Here is a 12,400-nt window from a genome sequence, read left to right as displayed (position 1 = left end):
AGCCCTCAGCACACCACTTCCTTCCTGGCCTTGAATGTTGACCATGGCTTTGGTTACAGCAGTCTTTCTCACATTTAAGGATCCTATTCAAACATCAGCTTCTTGCTGAAACTATCTCTCTTCCCAAGACTATCCTGAGGCTCCAGAAGCCTTTTCGGCTCTGCAACAGCCCCAGTTGTGATAAATTGCAAGTATTTTAATTATGTGTGCTTCTTCCTCTCATAGGCTCACATTAAATATATCTTTAAACCCCCAGGGCTTAGTTCAGTAGATGGTACATACTTGGTACTCGGTAAATGGGTTTTTCTTTTTTAATGAATGAATAAAAACATGAATCCTCACTACTTTCCAAAATTGAAAACGTGAATTGAAAACCATATATTGTGTGAGTAATCTTCATCCTCTATCCTTGAAAATGGCCTGGTGTTATTATTTTTATTTTTTCCTCCTTTACAGTACAAAGCTGTCAGTTAACATGATACAGAATTCCAAGTAAAGATTAGATTACTTAACAAAAGACAGATTTGAAAGAGTTGTAAAAGGAGAAATAATGATGACAGTGACATAGCAACATTGTCCTCTCATAACACTATCTGCTTTCTTCTGTCATTTTACCAGGCACCTGGGTACAAGGCTTCAGCTTAGAGAACCTGTAATGATTAGATCTTTACGCATAGCTGGTCCGCCCTGAGAGTGTGTAGCTTACTTTGTTGACTTCCAACTCCCAGTGGCTTCAGATACAAATAAGATGGAGCTGACATGATAACACAGAGGAGCAGCCCATCAAGAAATGACTCTGTCAAGCAGCAAGTGAGTGCTGCACTTTCAACTGCATAAAAATCCAACAATTTTGGAGAGAGGCTACAGTAGTAACACATAATGAAGATTAAATAAACCTTCCAGCCTGTCTGTTACTGTAGATATTCCTTCGAAGTTTCTGCTGCTATTTTAAAATATTGCCAATGTGGACACAATTTGCCTTAATTGGCAAGAACCTAACCATAGAAATGTTTAAATTACAAAAGAGATGCGCTAACACAAATGTATAGAGAAAGCACATACACTGCCAGCTTTGCTATGCCTAGTTTTCAGGCAATGATTTTCATTTTCCTAAGTGACCAAATTTACTCAGATATTGAAAAAAAACTTTATCCATTAACCCTAAATTTCAAAATGTCCTTAAATATATGCATTAATATCTGTTACTATTAAAATTAAGACTACAGCTTATATGTGATTATGTGAGTTACATATAAGTGTCTTGGTTGCCACTAGCTGTGGGAGGAGAGGGTATGAGAGATTCCAACTTGTCAAAACTGACCCAGTATAGCAAGTTAGTTTTAGTTGCTCCACGCATTGCTTATCCACAAAAAAGAATCTATGACTTCAAAAAACCTGAAAATGGCTACACTAAAAACAAACAAACAAACAATAATCTAAGGCAGTAGAATCTTATGAAAAGGACCCAGGTTCAGATCTAGGAGAGCTTGGATCCAGCCCAAGCTGAGCACAAATCAGACCAATGCTAATTGGACAAACCATAAAAACTGGCTGGATCTCGATTTCCTCATCTGAAAACTGATGCAATGAATAAGAATCTATAGTCCATTTCAGCTCAAAGATTCTGAAATGCAAATGAAAATTTTTGAATGATATTAATGATCACTTGTGGGTAGGTAAACACAATCTCTGTCTCAGATGTTTTAAAAGAAATTTTATTTTTTAATGCAGTGACATTCCGTATAATAAATGTAACGTGTGGAAGTCATCTGTCTTTAGATGGTGTTTCTCATAATTGGTGCTTAATCTCAATGCTTCCTTAAAATTCTGTCCCTGTTGTTTTTGGTTGCCTGATTGAAAACTGCAACCGTATGAGTCAGGCCTCCTATTCAATTTGCTCACCTTATTAATTATTTAAATTATGTGGTTCAATTAAACCAAAATGAAGATCCCTAGCACCCCAATGTGATTAAGAGAATATGAGATTAATCCATAATTCAAAAATTATAAAGATATGATTGAGCTCAGGAGCTCAAGGCTGTTCCATATGTCACAGCAAGTATTTCTCTATGTTGCTAATAAAATCTTGAATATACTGCTAAGTAATAATATATTTGACCTCCTTGGGTATATCACCTAAGATAAGCAAGCATTAAAAACCATACACACACACATATGTATCCACAGATGTATACATATACATATGCCTGCAGGATTATCAGGCATCTTATCTCTTTTAATTTTCACAACTCTATAAAATTGTATGTGCACATGCACATGCATGTGTGTGTGTGTGTGTGTGTGTGTGTGTGTGTGATTAAGAAATTACCAAAGAAATTAATTACACTGCCCATGGTCAAATCTAGTAGGGATCAGAGATCCAGAATTAAACATAGGTTTGGAGATCCCTTTCATTGTTCTATGTACTTCATCATCATCTTGACAATTGAATTTCCTAGGGTAGTGGCAACTTTGAAGCATCTAGTAAGTGCAGTGCAAGGACATCATGGGAGATGTCCTTTCCCGTGGAGCTCTTGCCATCAGTTAACAGGCAAAGCACAGAAGAAGCACCATATGACAAAGGCAGCATTATTGAAATGCCCAATGAGCAGTATGATCCCATGGGGCTGTGAGAAGGGAAAGACAAATTATGGGCTGTGGTGAAGAAAAGCTTTATGTAAGAAGTAGGACCTGACCAAAGTTTTGAAGGGTAAAGTTCTGAGTACAGGAGGCATTCCAGGCAGGGACAGAGAACATGAGCAAAAGCTTAAGAAGCAAGAATGAAAAAGCATCCCGTCACATCATAGGCAAACACAGTGGTAATGCCCTGACCCAAAGTTGGAGGAGAGGAGAAGAATCGTAGTGTTCATTTTATTTGCTATGCTTTGAAACATCCATACATATGCTATATATATTCTTTTGCATACAATTGTTACACAATAAAACTTGAGCAGATTTAGCAAAGTATATTCAGGGAACAATTAATAGAACCTTCTGGGGATACAGGGTCTATAATTTGAGGAGAGGAAAAGGAGATTTGACAGATGAATTGAGGTTAAAATGAGAACAGACTTGAATACAACAAGGAAACAATTAACAGTTAAGGACAATGAATTCCATTGGGAAGAATTAAAAGTTCCATGTAATGAAGTTATTATAATATCTTTGCAAATATGAAAAACTCTTTTGTTCACTGATTGCAGAAAATCACATTTAATTAATAATTTGGGATAATCTTATATATTTCCCTGGTTCTTGCCAGTGGTTGTTGGCAATGTCCATTAAATGGTGCTTCAAGTGGACACTCTGCTCATGTGCTGGGACATATTTATGTGCCATCAATCTTCTTATCTCCAGCATGCCAGTTACCTAAACCTTGTAGACACATAACCAATAAAAGTGATTTATGGGGTGCCTGCATGGCTCAGTCAGTTAAACATCCAACTCTTGGTTTCAGCTCAGGTCATGATCTTGGGGTCCTGAGACCAAGGCTCCGTTGGGCCCCCTGCTCAATGTGGAGTCTGCTTCAGATACTTTCTTTCTCTCCCTCCCCCTTAGCCCCTCCCCACTCTTTCTTTCTCAAATAAATAATTAAAATCTTTTTTTTAAGTGATTTAAAGTAGTTGGTGTTCTAAAAGCCAGAGCTGTTTATCTACTTCACTATTATATCCCTAGAGCCTCAGAGTTGAACCCCTATAGTCACTCACTTAATACTTATTGAATACACAGATGAAAAAGAGAAAAAGGAAGGGAAAGAAGGAAAGACCATTTACCCTCCATTTCCTTTTCCCAAGTACATATTTTCATTTTTCATTCAACAAGTGGTTATTGAGTGCCTAGTATGTGCTAGTCACTGTTCTATGTGCTGGGGATATAGCAATGATCAAAATGAACAAAAACTGCTTGCCCTCAGGGAATGTTTTCTAATATTCAAACTCAAAAATAAGCTATTTTTCAACCCTGCAGAATGTGATTTCCTGTAATGAGGTTCTTTTTAATTAAACAATGAGTATGTGTGCACACGTGTAGCAGAGGATTTTACTAGTTTTCAGTTAAGAGATACAAAAACATTTTTTAGAGTTAATCAGATCTTCCTCAACTTTTGCAATTAAAAGCTGCCACAATAGATAATATTGCTCTGTTGTTAGAATGGTGTGTCAAAGGAAAGGAATAAATAAATCCATTTTGTTTTAATGGTTATTTTCACATTTTCTAAGGGTCTAGTACAGAAATGACAACATAACTCTTTTTAACAATTGGAAAGGAGCTAAAATAGTTTCAACCTAACAAGGTCATATGAAAGCTAAGCTGCATTTCTGGATGTGGTACATCGCGCGGACCTCTGGTTTCTTTTCAGCAGAAATCAACTGTGAGGAAGCTACTGGAGATATACACAGTAGTGTGACTCAGACTTCCAGCAATCACAGGCAAACTTTCTTGTTTTATTGGTTTAAAAAAAGATATTCTTGGATAGAGTGATTCATAGTTACATGCTAAGGTGAGCTGGACTCCCAACGTATTGCTCATGAATATACCAAATGCTACTAAGAACTCTGGTTACAGATATATTTTACTTAACTCTACTGCCAAGATATCATTTCCTTAATCTTACTTCCCTCTCCACTCTAAGGGATCACTGTGCTGTGATGGAGGAAATCCCCATGCAAGATAAACCTACCAAGCAGCGTAAATAACATTAGCATCCTATAACTTCCAAGCATCTCTTTATCCCACTAGAGCACACTTGGACACATATGCTTCACCTTTGGAGCCCCATAGCTTAAAACTAGGCCTTTTTAGTGAAATTGCTTTCTTTTCAATCATAACTGGATTTTCATTTCTGGCTTTGCTTTCCTTTTGCAAAATTACAAAGAAGAAAGCAATTTGCTACTATACTTGTCTTAATTCCTAAAATAATTTTATTAATAATATAATACATGATTTTCAGTTCAAACAAAAAGCACCCAAATAGGATCCCCATATGACTGCAAGATATTGACTTGTACTTAGAATTCCCACTGCCCCGTATTAGAGATTTCTTCCTAGAGCCACAAAGGATGAATGTTTAAAAGCGCATTATCTGCTAGTCAAAATAAATCCTTAAAAAATGTATTTTAATCATATGGAAGGTCCAAATGCCTTTAGAACCAAAAATATCTTGAACTCCCCTCTCGTATTATTAATCACACATTAAAGTCTGTATATGGCCCGATGCCACTCCCGGAGGCTATAAATTCTATGACGGCAGGCAACATGCCTATGCTATCGCCATGCCCCCAAAGTTAGCCGTATAGTAGCTGCTGGATAAATTTATGCTCCAAGATTAACATTTTCCTAATGAATATTGAAAGCATAATTCTGAGTAAGGGATATATGAATACATAAATATAAATATATAGGCTACTTTATATATAAATGCAAATTTACACATATATTATGGAAGACAGAATGGCTGTAATTGTTCTGCTAAGAAATGCAAATGGCAATCTCAGACTTTTTGAAATATTTCACTGTTTGACAAGGTTGTGGAAGTTTCTTAGGCATCCAAAAAGGACAGATTATTTCATTAAAGGTAGAATGATTAGCAGAGAGAAATTCTGACATATCAGAGCAGGGAAGGAGCACAGAGCAGGCAAAAGCCAATGTTTTCTGGAATTCAGTTGGCACAAGAACTTTCTACATCAAAGGATGAAGAAGAAGACACAGATGGTTTTGTCCTTCCTACCAACTTTCATCAGGAGACTACAGGGATTTCTCTCGCAAGCCTCTTTATTTTGCCAATTAAGCATGCTACTGTTATTGTTGATGCTGTGAGAGGGGTACATCCCTAACTTAAGATACCCAGATTTGGCAAATAACAGTAGGAGATGCCTGAATAAATTTGAATTTCAAGGGATAATTTCAAAGTAAATGTCCCAACTGTTCTATTTGAGAGTCCTGTATTTTCTCCAGCAATCCTACCCCAATAGCAGATACATTTGAATTTTAGATAAACAAGGAATAGTTTTGAAATATATGTCCCAGCTGTTCCATTTAGGAATCTAGCAAGCCTACCTCAAACTTACCATGCTTCCCAAGAAGGAAATTTCAAATTGATTGTAGGCTTCCAAGAATTCCATTTCTTTCTTTTTTATGCTATACCTGTCACATTTTTCCTCTCTAAGGACTGAATGATTAACTACATTGGAGATTTTTAAAATTTTTCTCAGGATATTGTATTTTTATGTCATGATGACTTTCCAGTTTTTCCAGGCAGACTCCACTCACCAACCAGCATCCTGTTCCTGTGCACTCCCTATAGCAGTGTCAACTTCCCAAATATTGGCATAAAGGGAAACTCTGTTGACACATTTTTCAGACTTGATCAAACAGACTTCCTCTCCTAAAAGACGTCTACATACCTTTGTTGCCTTTTGACAGAGAGTAGCAAGAAGAAAGGCAGCTAGTCTTCAGGAAATATGGACTTCATTTCTGGCTCTTGCAGAGACTTTCCGTTAGCCATCAGGCAAGTCATCTCAAGATCATTTGGGGGCTAATCTTCCCAGCATCTCCTACCTGAAAAAAGGATTACAAGACTAAGATGAAAATTCTTTGAAGAAAGTGAAATTTTGTGGGGAAAATGTAACATCACCTGTTGAGAAAATGCCTACTTCTTGGAAGGTCTCGGGATGGCATAAAATATTTTAAAATATGACCTCTCTTTTAAAATAAAATGATGTCTCATTTCCCTGGCTTTTTCAGAGAGTGCTCCATAGTAAGCAAAGATTTTAGAAAAATATTTCTAAATCTTGCATCTGTGAGCATACTGGAAAAAAATTGCATTTTCTTGATGATTCTAGGGCAACATTAGAAACATTGGTAATTGTGCTGTGCTATGTGAAACAAGTAAGCAAGAAACAGACACATAAATAGATTTTGTACTTTTGAGAGTTTCCAGAGTCGTTATGCCATGGAGGATCTTTCACCCTTGTGCTAAATAGCTCCGGCTGCTGGGTTTTACAGTGCTGTCTCCCAGCTGCTGTCATTTCTCATGGCTGTCACGGGCCATCATTGCTTCTCCCTTATTTTGCATGCAGTTTTATTGTAAGAGGCACACATCCTATAACGAAGCACGTGGGATTTGCCACTTGGAGGCATTTTTACTTACTCCTGTTTTGCTGCCTATAGTCCAAGTGGTTGAGATTGGCTGTTTCTGCAGGACTCTGTTATATATCTTCATGTCACCCCCAGGTCCCGTGTACGTACAAGATATTTAACAATCACTGATCTTTATCTCAAATGTAGAGTGGTTAACATACCTCCAGATTCGTTAACAACTACTGAATTGTTTTTTTTGAAATCAACCTTTATCAAAAAGTAATGAAATTTTATGCCTGACAGCTGCTAAACCTGTCAGCTGAATTACCATATTCCTTCATTTTGAACATGCCTGAATAAACATTTTACTATTTCTTAAATTGAGATAAGTCTTAAAATTGACGTGTGTATTTAATCTGATAATGCCCCTTTGATTCCAGGAAAGCTGCTATTAAGAATGATACAGTTTCAACTAACGAAATTGTAGTTGAAGAAAATAGGAACATTTTGGTGGGGAGGGGAGGGGGTAATTGGGTGATGGACATTAAGGAGGGCACATGATGTGATGAGCACTAGGTGTTATATGCAACTGATAAATTATTGAACACCACATCTGTAACTAATGATGTATTATATGTTCAATAATTGAAGTGTTAAAAGTGGGAAAGAAAGAAAAAGAAAGAAAGAAAGAAAGAAAGAAAGAAAGAAAGAAAGAAAGAAAGAAAGAATCTTTTTAGTGTTTTTCCACACAAAGTTCAGAGGCAAGTAAATACCATGAGAAAAGAAGTAATATTACAGATATTACTAGTACAGCTTTTAATCATCACATCTTATCCCTATACCATTATTTCCCCCCACAGCCCAAAGGCATGTATAATTTTGAAATCTAGGCTTCCATTACATTTTTTTATATGTATGTAGCCTCTCATTCCATATACAATTTAAAATATCTACTCTTACTGTAGGTGTTTTATATTATTCCAGAATGATATAATAACATTGTTGTGTAATTTGTTGGTATCATTCCACATTATGTTTTGAGAACTAATCAACATGCATACAGTTCTATAGGAATATATACAGAAATAGTTCATCATTTTTAACTGAAGCATAGCCTTCATGTAACTTATCATGGTTTATAAACTCATCCTTCCATTGATTGATATTTAGTTAGCTTTATGTTTTTAGCACTACAATGAATCTTCAGGAAACATGCTTGCTCCTGTCTCTTGTGCTCTTGTGCCAGAATGTCTCACAGTGTGGAGGCAGACCCAGCTCAGGTAACCCATGAGAGCCAGAGACAGTGCACATCTCTTCCCCCTTCTGCCTGCAGTGACGTTACATTGGTAGCTTGAATATGACCATGGTGAGAGCATTTACACCATGAAAAACGGCAAACCTACAAACCAAACCCTCCAACTCCCAATCAGAAAGCCAGTTAAACATTTACCGGCAAACCACTGACAATTTTCCAGCCCAGCACTAGATGTATATTCCCTGAAACAGAATTGCTAAATATTAAACTTGTTTGCATTTTTTCCAGATGCAACCAAGTGTTTTCCACATTGCTCTCCCACCAGTGTATGAAAGTACTAGCTTTGACATATCTTTACAAAGGCCTGTTGTTGCAAGATTAATTTATGCCTACAAGATAGGTAGGAATTGGCATCCCATTACAGGCTGCATTTACAGTTTCCCACTAACCGATGAAATCAAGCATATTTTCACATGCATGGTAGATATTTGCATTTCCTTGACTTTAAATTGCTTTGCCCATCTTTAAATTGGCTAATCCTTTTCTTACTGAATTATCATTCTTTACATACCCTGGAAAATTAATCTTTTTCTGTTACACAACTTACAAATATCTTTTGCCATGTTTGTTGCTTGTCTTTAAACCTTGCTTATGTGCTTATTGGGTACTAGCTATGTGACTTTTAGAAAGTTACTTATAAGACTGATGAATCACTGACCTCTACCTCTGAAACTAATACAATATATGTTAATTAATTGAATTTATATTTAAAAATATGTAAAACAAACAAATCTATATATCTCATATTTTTCACCTATTTTCATAGGAAGCAATCATTGAACCCACCTTGTTGGTTGTGTGGATACATGTATTAGGTATATCATTGCCTAGTAATTCTTGTTACTGTTATTATATTGCTCTTTGGAAGTTCTTGATTTTGATGTAGGGTTTATTTTTTTATGGTTGTTTGTTGAAGGAGTATTTCCCAAATCCGAAAGGTGGGGAAATAGACAACTCTACTTTTTTTTTGTAGTTTTAGAATTTTTCACATTTAGACCGCTTATACCTTTGACTCTGCTTTTTTCTTCCCTTTATTCTGATTACCTAGCCAGAAGTCCTAGAGCCTGTAGGCACTCAATAAATGTTTACAGAAGGAAGCAATGAAGGGAGGGAAAGAAGAATTAGCATTAATTTTTATAAGTGGTCCTACTTAGAAACCCAAAGGGGGAAAGAGACGAAGGAAGAGCTGGCAGCATGAGTTACTGTTAACCATACTTAGAACCTATTACATGGAAATCCCTTATTCCTCATCATATTTATGTCAAATCTTCTAGAAGCTTTAAAAATTGATAACTTTTAAGACAACCAAAGACACTCGGCATTCTTGCCTTGAGATGTTTATCCTGTAGGTAATAATAAGTTCTTCCTTTATTCCCTCCCTAGATAATATCTAATTCTTGCACCCTAAACTATCTCTCCCTGAATCATAGTTTTCTGTATGTATTTGTGGGATTTGGGGGGAATCTAATTTAAATTTACAGTCAAAAAAAATTTACAGTCAAAAAGTAGGATGGAAGAATATGCTAACTGCCAGACCTCTCTTCCCCCATTGAGGCCCGACCCAAGGAGCGACAATCCGTGTGGATGAGCCATAGTACTAGTACGCAAAACCCTCAATTCTACTATATCTTGTACCAACTAGTATTTGTAGACTGAAAAGTTGAGGATATCATCATTAGCAGCTGGGAAGTCCTCATACTCAACACTTTGGGAACCACCAACTAAATGATAAGTACCAGGAAAGCTGGATTTTCAAATGCTTGCCTAGATTGGAAAATTTTAAATTCAAGCCGAATGGGAAATTCACAAAGTTCACTGTCAGGTGATTCTAGCTTATTGACACTTTCTGCATGCACACCTACTTTTATCCTATCAACCAATTAAGTTACTCAAATGTCAAAATCTTTGGGATTGGGGATTTTATTATTTTTAAAATAACTCTCCCCATTCCCGTGAGTTAGGTACATTTCTAATGTCCAGCTTACCATGTTGTACCAAACTAAAATGATGTGGTTTATAGGTGGCCCTTGACTTAAAATTACCAGCCTTTCTTACAACAAGAATTTTTGTGATCAAACATTATTGCATCTAGGGCACTTTTTTGGCAGCAATGGGACTTTTCATACATTAGTTCCTAAATGTATATGTAATTCACAGTGCAGTGCATAGTGTCTCAGGCAGTATATGCACTTTTGCATGATTGCCACCTTTATCAATCAGCAGTGTGGGATGCAATTGCTAGAATCTCGCATTAAGGTTTACCAAAATAGGTGAAAGTGGAAAAAATGAGAGTGTTGATACTAAGGCAAAGATCACTGTGACAAGAGTGAAATTGCCATCATGCTAAAATTAAAATGTATAAGACTTCAATCAGATGCTCCTTTGTCTTTAAGAGGCCATTTACACATTCAGTTCTGAATGGAAAGACTAATACGAATGTGTAGAAAATGCTAGAAATACACATAGGGGAGGTGTCTAAGGAATGATCTGGAATTATAGATTTGAAAAAAGTATTGTGTATACAAATGGGAGATGTTGTTCTGACGACATTTGTCCCCTTAGGAGAAGAAGTCGGTTTAATTGGTCTTCAACCCCAGCACCAAGCACAGCACTATCTCTTGATAGGCACTTAAGAGAGCTGTGTTGGCTCAATTTGTTTAATTGCATACAAGCCTCTTTTTCTATTCACCCCAGATATCCAGGACCACTCTCATGAAATAAAAAAATTTTCTTTTTTTTTTTTTTAAGATTTTATTTATTTATTTGAGAGAGAGAATGAGAGGGCACAAATAGGGGGGAGGGGCCAAGGGGGAGGAAGAAGCAGGCTCCCCACTGAGCAGGGAGCCCCACACAGGGCTCTATCCCAGGACCCTGGGACCTGTGACCCCAGCCAAAGGCAGAGGCCTAACCAACTGAGCCACCCAGGCACCCCTCATTATATACAAATTTAAAATATTTCTTAGTGCCTAGATTTTTCTTTTGTTTCTGTTTACCCACAAGAAAGCATTTCCCTCTCGGCTCCATGGATAACTTATCCTCCCCAAGATTACGCTGCTCACAGTCTAAACAGACGCTGACTCCTAGGTAAGTGCCAAAATTCAGCTTCACAGGATTCCTACTTCTTATATCTCTACTATTTCACTCACCAGCCATCCTAGTGACAAAATTAATGGAAGCAATTTTTACATATGTACAAAACGACTCCATTTAAATGAATCCCAGTCCTTCTGCTTCTTTTGTGCAAGCTTTTCACTGGTGCCAGTGAGAGCTTGGCTAGAGAAAGCCTGAAGGGATTGGTCTGTTATTGGAGAAGGGAGAGGAAGGAGTGTTTTATGAAAGTAGGATCATTATAATGCTTCCCATTAAAACATTTTTAGTGCTCGCATTTCAAGCTTAACACAGTCGACCCTGTAAATTGGCAATAGCCCAGACCCAAGAACCAATAAGCTCCTCCGTGCTTCCTGAGGCTTCTTAAGCAGTGAAGCAGGCAGCTCTTTCTCTTTTCTGATCACCATCAAAAGAATAAATTACTAAACAATAGACAATCCTGCTTCATTTAAAACATATGAAGCACTTCACAGTAGTATTGCCATCTCTTTTTTTCTTTCTTTTTTTTTTTTTTTTTTGGTGTTGGGGGGGCGGTAAATGAAACAGCTGTTTTAAAGCCATAACATTAGACCTTAAAAATTATTAATCCAATTTAGAATGATTTAATCCATTAAAATAACACTTCACACTAAGTGCAGGCTGTCAATTTCAATGAAGTTATAAAATTGCCCGACAAAAGTGGTCTTGGAAAACTCTATTTTTTTGAGATGTTGTGATAAGATCTTCCTTTCAGAGTGTCAAAGACCTTACTAAATAATTAGATTTTTTTTTTTAAGCAAACAGATCTTTACTTTTTAAATAACAATGGATAGAGACTCCTTATAAACATAACCCTGCTCTGGATGTTTATGGCCTTGGTTTGACCTGCAAAGTTTTTCTCTGCTGTGAAGTCATGAATTC

This window comes from Vulpes lagopus, chromosome 9 (genome assembly GCF_018345385.1).
Source record: "Vulpes lagopus strain Blue_001 chromosome 9, ASM1834538v1, whole genome shotgun sequence".
Classification (NCBI taxonomy): domain Eukaryota; kingdom Metazoa; phylum Chordata; class Mammalia; order Carnivora; family Canidae; genus Vulpes; species Vulpes lagopus.
The sequence above is the reverse complement of the archived record's forward strand: the minus strand, read 5'-3'. Positions refer to the sequence as shown.